Genomic DNA, 18,514 nt, shown 5'->3' with positions numbered 1-18,514 from the left:
TGCATACAATACAATGAAATATCTTCCATTGTATTTGAGCACTACAATTTGTTACCCTACTAAGAAATTGGTAGACATCTGAGTTCTTTCCAGTTTTTAGCCATTGTGTATAAAACTGCTAATAACATTCTTGTAGAGACTTTTTGTGGATATACATTTTTATTTCTTTGGGGATTTCATAGAAATGGCATTTCTGGGTCATTAGTTGTTTTTTTTTTTTTTTTCTTTTTGGGGTGGTTTCATGTGCTCATGCACAGAAGCTGGCGGAGAGGGGGAGGTGCTGAGGCAGAGAGAGAATCTTAAGCAGGCTCCATGCTCGGTGCAGAACCCTGTGCAGGGTTTGATCTCATGACCCTGAGATCATGACCTGAGCTGAAATCAAGAGTCAGACAACCGACTGAGCCACCCAGGCGCCCCTATTATTGACTTTTTATATACTACATAACTCACTTATATATTATGTTTGTTGTCTCATTTTACTGCAGGTAAATATAAGCTGTATGAAAATAGAAATATGGTTTATTTTGCCCTCAGTACATTCCATGTGATAGAAGAGTGCCTAACATTGGTAGTTGTATATTGAATCTATAAGAGGTGACCAAACTATTTCCTTAAGTAGCTACATATTATGTATTCCCATCAACAATGCATGAGTTCCAGTTGACTTATCCTCACTAAAATTGGTAGTATCAGTCCTTTTAATTCTATCAATCTTTATGAGTGTGAATTAGTTTGTCATTATGGTTTAAATTAGCATTTTCCTCAAGACCCAGAAACTTAATCATCTTTTCAGGTACTTATTAACCATTTTTATGTGTGAATGTGTGAATGTCTATTCAAAATCTGCCTATTCTTATTGCTTTTTTTCTTTTTAATTATAATTTTATATATTTTGGGTACAATGGCACAAGAGTGAATATTTTCTTCAATGGCAAATGACATATTATATCAATATATTGGATTTTTCAACGCATCCAAAAAATGAGTGGCTATGCGTGTTAAAAAAAATAGATAATCACAATTGAAAACACTAACAAAATATAAAAGGAAGACTATAAAAAATAATCTTATTCTTGTATGAGATTTAAACCAAATCTTTCTTAAAAATAGAAGCTTTGAAAGTTACTTTTGGTGATATTTTCAGACATCTCTGGTTAGAAGACACCACACTGGTTGAATGGCACGATACTCTTTCAGATGTGAGGTCCTAGTCTGGCAGAAAAGTCAGTTGAATGTTGTTGTATTGTGTTGGTTTGGGTTTGTTGGTTTTTTTTTTTTTTCTTCTTAGGATTATTTAGAGTTTTTTGATAGACAATTTTTTTGCAGCAATTGTAGGGTCATGGCAAGATTGAGCAGAAGTACAAAGTTTTCCCATATATCCTCTGCCCCACACGTGGCATGCATAGCCTCCCCAACATCAATATTTTCCACCGGAGGGGTACATTTGTTACAGTTGATGAGCCTACATTGACACCTAATTATAAGCCAAAGATTACAGTTTATAATAAGGTTCACTCTTGGGTTTGTGCATTCTATGGGTTTTGACAAATGCAATAACCTACGTACATCATATAGTATCATAGAGAATAGTTTCATTGCCTTAAAAATCTCCTGTGTTCCCCCTCCACCTCTCTGCTGTTTAGCTCTCCCTCCCCCCAGTCCCTGGCAGCCACTGATCATAGTTTTATCTTTACAATATGGCACATTGTTGAAATCATACAGTATGTATCCTTTTTAGTTTGGCTTCTTTCACTTAGTATTATGCATTTAAGGTACCTCCATGTTTTGCTGTTGTTTTGTTTTGTTTTGTGGCTTGATAGCTCATTTCTTTTTATCACTGAGTAATATTCTATTGTCTGGATCTACCACAGTTTATTTATCCATTCACCTACTGAAGGACATCTTGGTTCCTTCCAAGTTTTGCCAATTATGAATAATGCTGCTATAAACATCCATGTTTATATCTGTGCTTATCCATATGCAAGTTTTTGTGTGGACATAAGTTTTCAACTCATTTGCATAAATACCAAGGCGTACAATTGCTGGATCATATGGCAAGAGTATGTTTAGTTTTCTAAGAAACAGCCGAACTGTCTTCCAAAGTGGTTGTGTAATTTTGCACTCCCACTATCAGTGCATGAGAGTTTCTGTTGCTCCACATCCTTGAAAGCTTTGGTGTCATCGGTGTTCCAGATTTTGGCCTTTTAATAAGTGTGTACTTATATTTCTTGTTGTTTTACTTTGCAATTCTCTAATGGCATGTGCTTCCTTAATGACAGAAGCGTTTTTTTCATATGCTTACTTGACGTATGTATATCTCCTTTGCTGAAGTGTCTGTTCAGGTCTTGTATATATTTTTAATCAGATTACTCATTATCTTGTGGTTGAGCTTTAGATGTAGTATTCCCTTTTTACTTCATACTTACTAATAAGATGGAATGCTTCAATGGCTTCAAAGCTAAAAAGTGGGGGGTGTTGGGGCACCTGGGTGGCTCAGCCATTGGGCGACTGCCTTTGGCTCAGGTCATGATTCCAGGGTCAAGGGATAGGGATCGAGCCCCACATCAGGCTCCCTGCTCTGTAGGAAGCCTGCTTCTCCCTCTCACACTCCCCTTGTTTGTGTTCCCTCTCTCGCTGTCTCTCTCTGTCAAATAAAGAAATAAAATCTTTTAAAAAATTGGGGTGTAAATCTGATCAATATGTCTAATAGATCTGTGACTCCTCAATCTGGCTGATCAGGACTCCAATCCTTTGGAGTTCTTTAAGCGATAAAACATTTCTTTTTTCACTAGGGATTCTATTTCATAATTTCTACATTGGGTTGAAACTTAAAAAACACAATAAAAAACTCCAGTCATTTTATAGCTGTCTAATTGGGACAATCACTAGAATAAACTAACCCTAGGGTGTTAGATATTCAAATGAGGAACCAAAACTTATTGGGTTCCTATCAAGTACCATTCACAGATATTCTTGCAAAGATAAAAAAGATAAGAAAGTGATTTATGTTAGGAACAGCAAAATTCCCTATGACCTTAAGGTTGGGCTTAAATCGGGAATGGTAATAAATCAGGGTCCTCCATAAACAATACCCATATAAAGTAGGGATAGGCACACTTGTCCTTCTTCCCTTTCTCCTTACTACTGCTTCCCCCCCCAGCAATATACACATATATATTATAATATATAAACTATAAACTGCATGAAAGCAGGAAACCTTTGTGTTTCTTTATCTCAGTGTATCCCATGGAACTAGAAAAGGGTTTAGAACTTGTTACATGATGCGTATTTATTTACGGAATAAATGAATGAACAGATATCCCTATACATAAATTCGGTGGTATTACAGGAAGAAGTGCAGGTAAGAATTATAATACTTACAGAGTCAGTCAGACCACCATCAGACAAGTCTCTTTAATTTTACCAATCAATTTTCTCATAGGTAATTGGAAAATGGAATGCAGCCCATGTAGCACCATAAAAAGATTAACTATTATGATATATGTGAAAGAGCTCTGTAAACTCCATTTTACACAAAATAAGGATTTTTGTTCATGTTAAGGGTTTGAATGGCAGCATGGTATTGTGGAAAGAGCACCAGGTTCACAGTGAAGAAAAGGAATGAAATATTATTGGTGTCATTTACTTTTTTTATTTTTTATATTCTCTGCAACATTGAATCAACTGAATGCACCTGAATATATAAATTGAGTTCCGACTGCATTATTCAACACTCCTCCTACTGCCGTGATGGGTTATTACACAGACCGTGAAAGATAGTTTATGTAAAACTATGGGTTAAGGTACTTTCAAAGCATAAATATTTTGTTGCTATTGTTGTCTCTTTGTTTTTACCTCCATCTTTCATTTGAAGTGCTTCTCCTTAGAGTACATCAGACCCCGGACCCCTTTTCTACTGCTACAACTCAGTGTTCGATGTCATCGTAAGAACACCTCGCGCGAGTCTCCTTCATTTTGGATGTTGTCATGTTACGTGCATATCATATCGTGACTGATTCAGGTATGACCATTCGCAACAGCGAGGAAGAGGGCCCAGATGTCCAATTCCTTTGTAGCAAATGCTATCATATTGCTTTCCATGTGTTCAGTGAAAGGAGATCACTTAATCTTAATGAAATAAGGTAAAAAGTGTAAATAACTAGGGAAACATGACTCTTCCTCATGATCCTATTTGCCTGTATTTTGATGAAAAAGCTGGAATGGATTCTACAAGTTAGAAACAGTATGATGTTAATTGCAGAGAAAATGTTTTTAAAACCGCTATGGTAAAAAAAAATAATAAAAATAAAAAATAAAACCGCTGTGGTAAAACAGCAACAACAACAAGTCACCAAGCAGTAAAATGTGTATTTACTGGGCAATAATCATTTTGAGGGCTGTTTCAGAGATATGTCCAAAGGAATGAATTGCCTACCTGCAGTGCAATTATATTATGCAAGACACGGCTCAGCTTGCTTATGTGTAGCTAGCAACAGCTTGTATTTAGCTAAGATACGTCTATTTATGCAATAATTTTGTTGTGAAATAGTTTTAGTGATATGGTACTTACCCGGATGCTTTTAAAATGCCTTTCCACAAATGAAACTGTGAGGACAGTCTGTAATAAATATATACTAACAGGAAAATAAGGCAGAGGAGAAGATTGTGATAATAACGCTGTCATGAAAAACGGACTGTGTCTGAGTGAAGGAGACATTTTTTTTTGTAGAGAATCAGAGCTTCCTGGATGGTAGGAAAAGTTAAACTTCAAACTCTGCTCTACAGATGAAAATACGTCCTCTATCCAAGGTATTATGGTTATGAGCTCAGATACAGTGGATAGGGAACACATTGACTAGCTATTAATTTCAAACTGGAATTTCAGAAAAATTTTTAATACGAAGAGCTTAGAATAAGAATATAGGAAAATAAAGTAGTTAAATCAGATCTAAATATATAGACCATATATATTCTTCAGCATGAACTAAGATGAGCTTATATTAATATATCCAATTAATTGTTAACAACTCCAAAATACATAAAAGCTGAAAGTATTGAAAATATTTTGTTTTGTTTTCACTTTCTCTCCCTTTTTCCTGGAACAAAAGTTTTTTCCTGGTAGTTTTCTAGTGTACTACATTATGTCCCTCTGGCTTGAATAAATTAATATGATTTTCTTTTTGGGAGCAAAGTATTCTCCACAGAATTTGGGACTTAATTTATAATTGTACATTCTTTCAAATATATACTTAATATTGAACTTTCCGGGTTACACTCCTGCTGTATTTGTACCACATTTGACAGACTGAGTTATAGAGGGATGATGGTGCATTAGGTGGTCTATTATAATGCAGTTTCCTTTCAGATTAAAACTTTCCAAAAGAAAGTTAATATGATTCTTCCTTTATAGTACAGATAAAGAAGATAAGGTTTCTTAGCTTCTTGCCATATTTCCGTTTCATCTAAATCTTAGTCACATAATCGTTTTCCTTTCTTTAAAAATGATTTGTAATTACAAAAACTCTCCCAACTCTTCAGATTGTTCTGGGACTGTGGCAAATTATATTCATTGTTCCATCAGTCCAGCATTTTGAAAGGAAAGGGTGAAATGGTGTTAGCAGATTTTGGCAAATGTATTATTCAGGAAAGGTTACTGAACTTCTTCTAGCTGAGCCAGAATACCCAGTCTTGTTTTATCTTGTAAAAACAAAAGCATACATGAAGATTTCCCCATTGTACTCAACAAGCTTTCTGAACCCACACAGAATGTAACACTTGCTCAGAACCATTCCTAATGATTTCCTCCACAGCCAGACCGGAAACCTAAAGCTCTTTAATATTCTAGCCTCATTATTCTCATTTTCTATAATTTAACAACTCCTCATATTATTCTTAATGGAAAAGTCATGCAATATTGAGCAGTAACTGCTGTTAATTTCCTGCTGTATATCATTTGCATTTTTTGTTGCTGGTGGAGAGTAATTAACATGCTCTAATTATCATACTGATTGTCTTTTTTAGCTTATGAGAATATAGTCATCTCAAACCTCGTTGATCTTACAATAGTATATTTTATTGTTTCCAATAATAGTATCCTGGGATATACAAGACTGAAATTTTTACAGAAAAATTGTGTGATCCTGCAGTAGCAGGTTTTCTAAATGGTTCAATTTAAAACAGAGTAATGTAAGTTTTTATAGTTCCTATCAAAAAACATGGAGTCTTATTTCTGTGGCAGGACAATGCCATCCTTTTTTGTGAAGTGAATTACAGTTAAATTACACTATTATCACATGAGAAAATGTTTTCTCATATTCCATTCAGATTGTATCTTTTATTTCTTCATATTTCAAAGGTTTATATTAAAAACTTTCTATGAATATACTTGTAAGTAATAATAAAAGTTACCTTGCAAGAATTTTTAGTACATTAGATTCTTTCTACTAAAAATAACATTTTTCTCAATTTAAAATATTAACTTTGTAATTTCTAAAATTATCAACCAAAATTTTATAAAATAACATGGAGACAAAAAAAAAATCACGCTGTTTTTTTTGAAATAGTACAAAAAAAAACTATTGATAGTACAACAAATTTTTGACAATGTTCAACTCATATGTTATGTCCAAACATACCCTGAGCATAGCTAGCTGCATGATCCTAGGAGAGTTTGTATGTTCATTTGGTGAAGGGCAGATTTCAGGACAATCGTTATTTATGACAGATGTATTATATCCAAGGAATGCTATTCCGCAAAAGTTACAATGAGGAATAGAACTCATTTCCATATTAACTTCCATTTGGTTCCAATTATCTACGTATTCTGTACCACGGAAAAGAAAATAAATAAAAGGCACAAAGTTGACCTGAGTATAAAACACTAGACAAAGGTGCTCTTTTTTCTTAAATTTGTTAACTTTTAGAAGAGAACATAAACTAAAATAGAGTATAAGTAGATTAGAAGGGAAGGCAGTGATAATTCCTTCCTGTATTTATAAAGACAGTTGTGATCAAAGGAGCTGAAATGCAAATCACACTTGCTCAAAAAAATCAGTAGAGGGTAATGTTGGACTCTACACTTTGAGTGACTAAATTCTGATCATGACTCCACCATTTATCTGAATTCTAACATATTACAGGTAATATGAGAACTTACAAGTCATTTGCCTTCTCCCTTAAATGGAGGTAATATTAGCATCTATCTCACATGGCTGTTTTGAGCATTATAAAATTCACATCAGGTAAAATACTTCCCATACCGAGTGGCTCAAAGAAAAAAAAAAACAATTAAAAATTGGCTATTTGTATGTTATTTTTAAAAGGAGCTTTATCTGGGTGGACATAATTGGCTTTAGGAATTTTTCAATTCTGGACTCTAATCCCCTAATCAAAGCTAGGTTTGCTTCTATCCTTGGTTCAGCTCTGCTCTTCATGTGTTGGTCTTATTCTCATTTTGCTCATGATCACAGGATGACTGTAGCAACCCTATTTCACACACTCTCAAGTTCAAATCCAGTGTGCCCTTAAAGTTTCTCAGAAATATCAAAATATGATTTTATAAGCCTGATTGATATGGCATGAATCATATGCCCAACCCCGAGTTACTGTGACCAAAAAATTAGATCCACCAGTTGTCTAAAACTAGATCGCATGTTTGCCTATTTGTAGAGATAAAGTCCCACCCAAACCACATGCCCTAAGGATGACTGAACTTTTGAACCCCAAATGAAAACTGTGGGTCTTTACCACAAATAAGGCACACAGATAGTAAGGGTCCAAACAATAAAGCTAGCAAGCAAGAAAAAAAAAACAAAGAATGGTTATATATAAGAACTATATGATACAAATGTTACGGAAATAATTTAGCTTTGATTTAACTTAAAAAAATGAGTATCTGAGCTTAAGCAAAACTTCTAAACGCTCAGAATCTCAAGTTCTTCATCACCAAGAAAAGCAAGGATTCCCTCTCAAAGTTTTTGTGACATAACAGAGAAAGTACCTATAAAATAATTACTTTTGTGTTTGACAGAGAAATATTATATGGTAACTAAATGTCATATTAAAATAATACAATAATTGCAAAAGATAATAAAAAATATTCAAAGACATGTAAAAGGTTAGTAATAGGAATTGGTTAAATAAATTGTGTTTTATATGTGTAACATAAAAACAAGCAGTAATTAGAATGGTTGGCGGATGAATAAAGTTACAGACAAAATTGCCATATTGTTAAAAGAAAATATGAAAGTTATAAAGAAGATGGTTAGTGTATTTCTTTTTCTTTTTCTTTTTCTTTTTTTTTTTTTGAGAGAGAGAGAGAGAGAAGGTGGGAGGGGCAGAGGGAGAGGGAGAGAGGGAACCCTAAACAGGTTCCACACTCAGCACCGAGCCTGATTCCCCTGAGATCATGGCCTGAGCCAAAATCAAGAATCTGACGCTTAGCCAACCCAGGCGCCCCTGCTTAGTGTATTCTTTATAAACACTTAAAATCTTGTATATTTATAGAAAGATAAATATGGAAAAAGCATTTTTCAAATCTGCAAGAATAAGCTTAAGCAAATAGGAAGACCTTTTAAAGCAAACAGAAGGAAGCAAGCCCCCTCTTTCTCTCCCAGCCGTGTTGTTTTCTCTCACTCCCTAATGGTCCAGATTACTGTGGCAAAGCAGAAATGTGGTTTACAGTTTCTAGTATCAAACATCTAAAGCAAATTGTGGAAGGGTGGTTTTGGAGCTGAAATACAATAACTGACACAGGTAATTAGGTGATATCAACTTGTTTATCAATAGAACCATGTAAGAAACAATGGAACCCAGATAACAAAGGGATGATATAGTTAAAATGATTAAAGAAAATAATCATTGAACCAGAGTTTTACTCATTACAAATATCCATTGAGATGTAAATGGAAGTTTTGAACAAAGGGAAAGTGTGAAAATATGCTACCAAAAGACAAGTACTAAACAAAGCACAGAGGTGTGTTTATCAGGCAAACGGAAAAGATTTGTTTCAATTGCTTTAACAGAGACTAAGTAAAAACAAGATAGGTGGTTGTATTTCTTTTCTAAAGTAAACATCTAAAGTGAGAAGCGGTCTGGGGAAACAGGGTGGGTTTCCTGTACAGGGTTCTTCAGGAATGCAGATTCATTCTTTTCATTGTGCTGTCCTCCCTAAGACTTGTCCTCCATCCCAAGTCCTCACTGATTTACCGCCACCACAACTGTGTCCCAGATTGCAGGAAAGGTCCCAAAGCAGAGAGAATGGAAATTAGCTTTCCTTTAAAGTTATCACCTGAAAGTTGAACATGGTAATTCTATTCATATCTCTTCACCCAGAACTTAATCACTGGGATACTCTTCGCTGAAAGAGAGGATGGAAAATGTGGTATAAGAAAAATTAAGGTTTAAAAAAAAAAACAACAATTAAGGTTTAGGGGAACATCAAATAGTTTATTCTGAGTTACTTCTCTGAGGTACCCTTGCAAATTGATTGCATTGTATGTGGGAAGAAATGGCTGACATTTTGAATAGAACAATTGAAGCCAAAAAATCTATTGGCTAATCTGAATTAAGATTTTTTTTTTTCCTGAAAGAATCAAAATACTCCGGGAAATTTCAGCATTATAGATTCAATTTGGGAATCCTGTGAAGCTACACCTGAAATAGTAATCTCAATTTATTACATTTTCCTCTTGACAAAGGTTTTTCATGGCCATTTTGAGATTATGATGCAGTGAGATTGAATCTGTCTGCTACTCATGCCACAACCCTTCCCACACATAAAGAAACATATCTACTAGGGATTTAGAATCATAAACAATATTTAAATATTGCCGAAAATCCTTGCCAAAAATGTTGAAGATTCTTTCTAACCCGCAAGTTTTTCTTCCAGGTAGCTATAAGGACGAGGTAAAATAATATTCATTCTTACTATTTTCCCAGGCCACTAGCTCAGTGAATTGAATTCATATATAAAGCAATTTTATCAGTCTTTTTGGAAGTTGTGGTCTAATGCAACCTCAATTCAATTCTAGTTGTTCACTCTTTTCTAATTCACCAGAATTGAAAGGCGGATAAAATAAAAAAGAGAAGTAGTTCTTCCTATTCTTAAAGAGTTAATTTAGAACACCTTGCTGGATACTGTGGTTTGATATTTCTATCCTTTTCGAAGTCTTGAAATTTCTTCTCTGATGAGCATATTTTAAGTGGTAGTTCCAATGAGAAATCATGTAACTTCATGTATCAGATTCTGCGTGGTGATAAGTCAACGAACACGTGTGGTGGCAGAAATCCTTCTGAAATATTCACCCTGTTATTTTGGGGAAACCATTCAACCATGGAAAAGGAAGAATGCACATGTCAGAATCTCTCCAAGGCTATTTTTGTGTATGTACAGTTCAGTGTAATTCCTAAAATCGCTCTAATATACTGTTTGATAGAAAGTTGTTTTTCTACCAATTTATTTGCTGATAACATTTCAGTTAGAAGCAAAAGATGATTTATTCCTGGAATTTATAAAAATACATCTCACCATCTTCCAATCATGTCCCAACAAAAATTACCAGGAATATTTCTTAGAGGGCTGGGAAGGGCTGAAGAAGAGGGAGAGAGAGAATCTTAAACAAGATCTACACCCAGCAGGGAGCCCAGCACCAGGCTTGACCTCCCAACCCTGAGCTCATGACCTGAGCTGAAATCAAGATCAGTCACTTAACCAACCGAACCACCAGGTGCCCCTGGAACATTTTTTTTTTTAAGGCAGAAAACATAAAAACAGAAAATAATGAAATGAGATAGATTACGCAGTCCAGAAGTTGTCGGGTTTGGCCAGCAAACCCTGAGGAGACAAATGAAAAGATTACTCCAGACACCTAAATAGGAGAAAGGAGAGGAATGTGAAGCCACAAGTATTTTCCAATACTTCTTGCGGGAATTCATAGTGCATGGCTAGATAAGATTTAATAAACACATGCCTCCCTGGATGAGACTAGTTGAAAAGCAAAGAAGGAGTGTCCAGAAAAGTGGGCCCCCTTTAAGGTTTCTGGGCTGAAAACAGCTGGATCCTCAATGGGCTCAATGCGCTCATCCAGGGAGTAAATGCTTGACTTAGGAGAAATATTTATCTTTGGAGGTCACGCCCTCCCCACTCGCTGCCTGCACGCAAATCACCAGCACAGCTGGTTCTATTCGCATGATACTCCCTATGCCACTGTCCTGATTATTATGGCTTCACATTCCTTCTTATTTTTCTTATTCCCTTGTTGTATTGATAACATTCCCAATAAAGGTGGAGGCAGAATCTGACTCGGGACCTTTCACCACTATAGTGTCTGGTCCCCACGTCCTCTCCTTTCTCCTATTTAGGTGTCTAGAGTAATCTTTTCATTTGCCTCCTCAGAGTTTGCTGGCCAAACCCGACAACTTCTGGACTGCGTAATCTATCTCATTTCATTATTTTCTGTTTTTATTTTTTCTGCCTTAAAAAAAAATGTTCCAGGGGCACCTGGGTGGCTCAGTCGTTTAAGTGGCTGACTTTTGATTTCGACTCAGGTCATGATCTTAGGGTTGTGGGATCAAGCCCTGAGTGGACTCTGTAGTCAGTGTGGAGTCTGCTTGAAATTCTCTCTCCTGCTCTCCCTCTGCCCCTCCCCCCACTTGCATGCATTTGCTGTCTCTCTCTCTATATAAGAATAAATAAATAAAATATTTTTTTAAAAATAAAATATTTATTCTCTTTGACTCATTAATTTCATTTAAAGAATGCCATTAAATCATCCAAATTTATTAATTTATTAATTTATCCAAAGAAAGCAGTAAAAAATGTGCTCAGAACTTTAGTTCTGAAGGTTATCTCTATGATGTAATGTGATAAAACAACTAGGATAAAATACTCACTATGGACACTTAGCTATATTATTTATAATATTTTCTTTATTTGGAATACACTTTTCAAAGATGATTTGATGCCCATGAAAAATTTCTATTTCAGTGTTGGAAGGAATAAAAATGCATCAAAATATAGAGAGATATTATATCTGGGTGGTGAAAACAAAAACACACATACACGTACATGTATTCAAATGTCCTATTTTTTAGTTAGCTACAAAAGAAATGTGTCACTACTGGCAGAAAATTCAATAATTTACATTTCATTCAAGGTTTATAAGGATGGTCAAAATATATAATGGTAGAATTCTGGTTGTATGATTTTTCATAGTGTTGGAAGTTACATGTTTAAGAACGCATCTTTACATCACAAAATCTATTTGACCTTAAGCAAGTTGCAAATTTACCAGCATTTTTCTTGTGAATCTTTTTAAAAACTGTTCATAAATGGTTGCCAAAATAAAAACACTATTAAATAAAGTTTATAGATAGCTATAGGTTAAACAAAAATGGTAATATTGGATATGAAAAGTCATAGTGGGGGCGCCTGGGTGGCACAGCGGTTAAAGCGTCTGCCTTCGGCTCAGGGCGTGATCCCGGCGTTATGGGATCGAGCCCCACATCAGGCTCCTCTGCTATAAGCCTGTTTCTTCCTCTCCCGCTCCTCCTGCTTGTGTTCCCTCTCTCGCTGGCTGTCTCTATCTCTGTCAAATAAATAAATAAAATCTTAAAAAAAAAAAAAGAAAAGTCATAGTGACTATAAAGCCTAATTGTAAAAACCGTGGCCTTACTTTTATTCTGCACTGCTTTTCAGCATTCTCTTCAAGGCATGGTATTGTACCCTAAAATAAATATTTCTATTTTAAGGAAGTAAAATATATTTAAAGGATACAAATACCAAGTTACTAGATGTAATTTTCAAAATGACACATAAAACGGTAATAAGAGCTCCCCAAATCACCATTTTAGATATCTAAGAAGCCTTTCAAAATGTTTGTAATTAGTAATGAGCTTGAGAAAATCTTCAGAAAAATAGTCAAAAATTGGAGTTATGTGTTCCACGAGTCAATGCAAATGGATAGGAAAAAAACCTCAAGAAAAAATATTTCAACACTTTTCTAGTTTTTTTACTACAATAGGATGAAACCAACAAAATAAAGATTAAATGATAGAACATTTTATAATGTATTTTTTCCAATAAACCCATTTGTTTAAATTTTTAAATGACACTCTCTAATCATATCTCAACTGTCAACAGTAACTCATGAAATTATTTTTTTCAGTCACCAAACTGGGACAGGGAGAAGGGAGCTGTCTTTTTACCACAAATAAAAGAGCTCCCTCTGCCAGGAAAACTAATTAGGCCCTCAGTGTCTGCTTGGTTACTTGGCACAAGCAGCTTCCTCACACAGACCTCCAGAGATTAACGCATTTCTACCAAGTGTGGCTTCATCTTTCACTGAAGTGTTAAGAAGTGACATAGGGGATCAAACCACAAAATAATTCACTATCTTTGCTCCCTACCATTGTTCCCTACCATTGCTCCACAAGGGACCCCATATATTACTAATAAATACTTTTAAAATCTACTCTAAAGCCATCATCTATGAATTCATCTAAACCTTTCTTCATTCTATTATGTACTTCTTAGGAGATGATTGCCCTTCACATTGCCATCTATTTCTGTCACACGATGCTTTGAAACAAATCTCATCCAGCTACTTAGGAGCATTTTTATCCGAGATCGTATATCTAGGATTCATTCTCTTTTAATTAAAAGACTAGAAATCAATTTTCTTTGGACAAAGTGAGAGTATTAGAGGTATAACATATGCCAAGTGCCCAGCACAGTGCCTGGGACACAGCAGCCACTGAATAAATTTAGTTTCATTTTGTCCTTCCTGTAATCACCCTGAAACCACTCCTTCAAATGTTATGACTATTTCAGTGTTTCACAATTTCTTTGTTCAGTATTTATTAAGCCATATTCATGTATTCATGATTGTATGAATTCTAGACATTAGCCATCATCATCTCCTGCCAGAATTATTACAATATCTTTTCACTGGTTTCTCTATTTCTGTTTTCATGTCCATGCAAGTCTATTCTCAGGACTGATGTTAGAGCTCTGAAAAGAAGTAACAACAATAACAACAAAACAGCAAAAAATTCAAGTCCCTTCTCCCGCCTTGTTGCTAAACTCCAGTAATTTTTTATATAAGGTTGAAAAACTGCAGGCTCCATACTGTTATTCCTTGTTACCTGTCTAATTACTGATTATGCCTTTCTGCTCTAGCCTTACGGATCTGCTTGGTTTTTTCTTTGTTTTGGGGCGGGGGTGATTCGAATGAGAAAAACCCAAAGATGCTCCCTCTGTAGGACCTTGCAGAGAGAACTTCTCATTACCACCCTACAGTAAGTTCCTTCTCAGCCGTATTTGTATCAGAGACCCAAAAAGTGAAAAAAAAATCTCTTTCAACATCTCCATATTTTCTTAATGGACAACCAAATTGTACACAGGGAAAAAATATGGGAATATATGCATTCAAAGTAATATATCATAAGAATTTATAATATAAATATGTTGAAAGAGTAAAGAAGCAGAGAGGCAGCATGTATAAAAGAGGTAGGAGCTATTGTGTCTCCGAAAAAGAAACAAATGGTAAGGAAATTTTAAAAAATAAAGTAAAATAAAAATGTGATGATAGGACCATTCACTTGAGGTATTTTTTTACTCCTACGATCAAATTCATGCCATATTTAAGAAGCTGAATGTCTTGAATTCTGAAGCAGGAAATGGGAAAAAATAATTAGAAGTAAAGTGAATTTTTTAAAAATCAATTTGGCTAGATAATCTCAATTACTTTATGCACTTAACCCACATAATGTCAATTACATGTATTCATATGACTATATGTTTATTAAACCTTACTATAACTGTGTCATAAAGAAGCTTGTTTTAAATTTCAAGTATTTCCCAGGGTTTTAAAGAAAAGGAGAAAGAGAAGAAATATTTGAGGGAATTTATGAAAGATTACCTCTATTAAAATGCAGCTTGCAATCCGAAGACAGGAAAGGGATACAGTAGGATGCTAAAAGGAACATCTTAGAGCCATGCTGCATTTAGCTACTACATAAGAAAAATTCTAGTATCATTCTATACTGTGAATTCAGAAAATCCCAGAAATTATCTTTGCGAGCACAGAACTGAGAAGCCTTTCCATGTGTGTCTCTCACCTCACGCATTGTTATAATTTTCTTTTTGCTTATCTGGTTCTTGTTTTCTTTTTTCTTTTCTTTTTTTCTTTTCTTTTCTTTTCTTTTGTTTTTGCAGGAAACTTTAAGTAACTTCAGGTAGCAAACAACTATTTTCCCTTTTCATTCCAGAAAATAGCAAATGTCTGCTATTGTTCACTTGTTGTAGAATGATAAAGTGAATTTCTGTTGGTCATATAATTGTATAATTTTTAAAGAAAAAGGCAAATGGTCTCACCTGGAGAAAGCAATAGACTCTTCTTTTTTTTTTTTCCACAATATAAACCCAAGGAATTTGCTATTTAAGTCCTATTTTAAGTAAATAAGTTCATTTTTCAAAATTTCCCCAAAGCATTTCTTACATAAAATTCTAATATTTGCCCAGTTAAAAGACACACATTAATTTCCGACAGAAAGTATTACATAGATTGAGAAGTATCTGAGTCATTTTAGCCAATGGATGGTGATGAACTACAGCGCACAGAACAACGCTCATATGTGCAGTCACGTGATACGGAACTTGGTGTAACAGCCTCAGTAACGATCATTTAGCTGTGGTAAGCAGCAAATTGATTTAGCTTACGGTGAACATAATACTGGGAAACTTTGTGAGCACTTTTGGTCAGACAAGCTTGAATTTAGTTCCTCAAAACCATTTAAAATGAGATTCACACCATATGTTTTGTGTATTTATTTACAAAACACAAAACAAAACCCACAATCCTTTAAAATGTGTACCGAATCCAGGAAATTTCATTTAAAAGGCATTAAGAAGCTACATAGTCTAACATTTTTTAAATATATGTCAAAACTTCAAGTAGCTCATAACAGAAAATATGTTCGTCATTCTTCACAATAATGTGATGAGAGCTCGAAAATTATATCATTATTTCTTATGCATGCTCCAAAACGGATCACACAATAACCTAGCAACTATGTGTGCTTCACATCATCCTATCACGAAGGTGAAATAAACTGGAGTAGCATAAAAAGAAACTATCATGAATTTATTCTAGTGGAATCCGCATAAAGATATGTAAGGCAGAAATAATGTTAAAATATTTAAAATGATAATGCTTTAAAATGTACTATACTGTGAGGAAAGTGGTGAAGGGATCAAATTTGTTCTTTAACGTGTCTTGGAATACTGTCTTGGAACAGAGCCTAGACGCGGGATCCACCCGAAAGCTCGGACCCAGAGGCGGTTAGACAGAGGCCAAGAAAAGTGCCTCTGGCATCTGAGGGGACTGGTGCTGGGTCACAGGGCACACACCCCCTCTAGGTAACTTCACAGGAAGCTCTAGTCTCCTCTTCCTACTCCAGCTGCAAATGATGTCTTTCTGAATAAGATGAAAACTTGAAGCCCAACTGTCTACAGAAAAAAATCAGAATCTGTCCTTTCAGTTTTCAGTTGATACTTGAAAACTAAATGTTGTGTCGGTAGTTGATAATGGGTTGATGGAACTCATTTATATTTGAAGAGTGAGATATGCATTGAGCTCTTGGAAATAACACTGGGTGACGCTGGAATTTTTGAGTCATAAGCAAGGAAGGATGGATAGAGGGGGGAGCAGTCATTTGAGAAATGAGACAAGAACGGGAAGTCTATGATAGAATTTATTTTTCAACTATCGTAGACATACCGCCCCTGCTTTTCGTTGTCAAAAATGGATTAGGTTCTCCTAGTGTCTTATGATGTCAGTCTGTGCATCGAACGCATGAAGCAAGCACAGCCGTGAGGTTGAAAGTGCAGGCTCTTAGTTAAGCAGGCAGCCGGGGCCCAAATTCCACATCCAAAATTTATTAACTCTATGAACTTTGATAAAAATTAGTATACTGCCTATGCTTCAGGGTCCTCAACTAACAAATCATGTCACAATAAGACATACTTAATATTTGTGTAAGTATTAAATTAAATGATATATGGAAAGTGCTTGAAATAGTGCTTGGTGCATAAGAACACAAAGATTATTAACTGTACGTACTTTCAAAGTGCCCTTTTCCTTTCTTTTTATAACGTCTTTATTAAGCAAATACTATATTTCATATAAACAGTACCTAGAAATACCATATTGGTCTTATATATTTGAAGTATTAAGTTCATTTTAAATGGTCACTATTTCTCTTCCATGCCCCTCCAACTGAACCTGCTGTGTACATACGTACATACGTATATACACATATATAAATAGTTATATAGACCGATTTTCCATCCCTCAATAAGATTTCCTCTTCTTTTTCTAATTTGTACAAACCTAACAATTCCTCCTAAAATCTGACCTTTTCTTTCTCAAGACTCAACTGAATCTATACCCCTCTTTGAACCTTTTTAAAAGCAATCCCAAGATCAAGAGGTTGATTCCATTTCTTCTGAAGAGCTAACTTCTGCTCTCTCTCAATCAGAAAGTTACTCTTAAAGATTGGTCATGTTACAGGATTATCCTTCAGTAAAGAGTGAAGAAAGAAAAATTTTTAAATGAATTAAAAAGAAAAATAGGAAACCAGCATGTATGTTTACTGGAGGAAAGTTGGATCTTCTAAACAATATTATCACTGATAAAACACATGGAACTTTTAAGGTAATTTTGAATAGGTGGATAAGCATAGTCTGACAAAAAAATAAGGTTTCTATTACAAGGCAATTCATCACAACTTTAAATGAAGTAAGAATGGAATGAAACACACAATAGACGAGTGACAGATTTTGGAAAACACCACTATAATCCAGAGAGGCACACAATGATAACGTTTTATCTAGCCATAACTGGATAGAAGTCTTCAAGAGGGACTAGACATATGAAATTTTATAAAAACTTTCTATAGCTCATTCATAGTTTGTTGTAAATAGGTGTACTTATTTAATGGCATCATAAAATGTGTATAATTTTAGAAAAAGTAACTGTTCTGTATGGTGGTATATGGTTTTTACTGCTGTGAACTAGAAATAGATTTAGCTAGTTCTGCTATCTGATTACAGTTAAAGAAAATTCCCGATTTGATAATGGACTCTAAAACCAATTTATTTTAACAATACCTTTTAGCCCATAGGAAAAAAGTTATATTTACTTATATATTACAGTCAGTTCATTGGATGATGCAGCAAGAATTAGATTACTTACAATAGAAATCCTATGGTGTCCCAATTCCATGATTACAAGTTAAATTAAAACTTTTATGGATAGAGGGAAAACTCTTGATTTAATAGTATTTTTTGACTGAAGTCCCTGCACCTATATTGTAGTGGTGATTTGGGGCCTTAATCATATTTGGGTTTCAGAGTTTATGAGAAAAATGTGGTTTCAGTAAGATCATCATTTCACAAAGTATCTGTAGAATATATCAATTCCATCACTGCTTAAATGACTATGAAAATGCA

This window comes from Ursus americanus, chromosome 29 (assembly GCF_024610735.1).
Source record: "Ursus americanus isolate L20-20 chromosome 29, mUrsAme1.1.p, whole genome shotgun sequence".
Taxonomy (NCBI): domain Eukaryota; kingdom Metazoa; phylum Chordata; class Mammalia; order Carnivora; family Ursidae; genus Ursus; species Ursus americanus.
Note: the sequence above shows the minus strand (reverse complement) of the source record.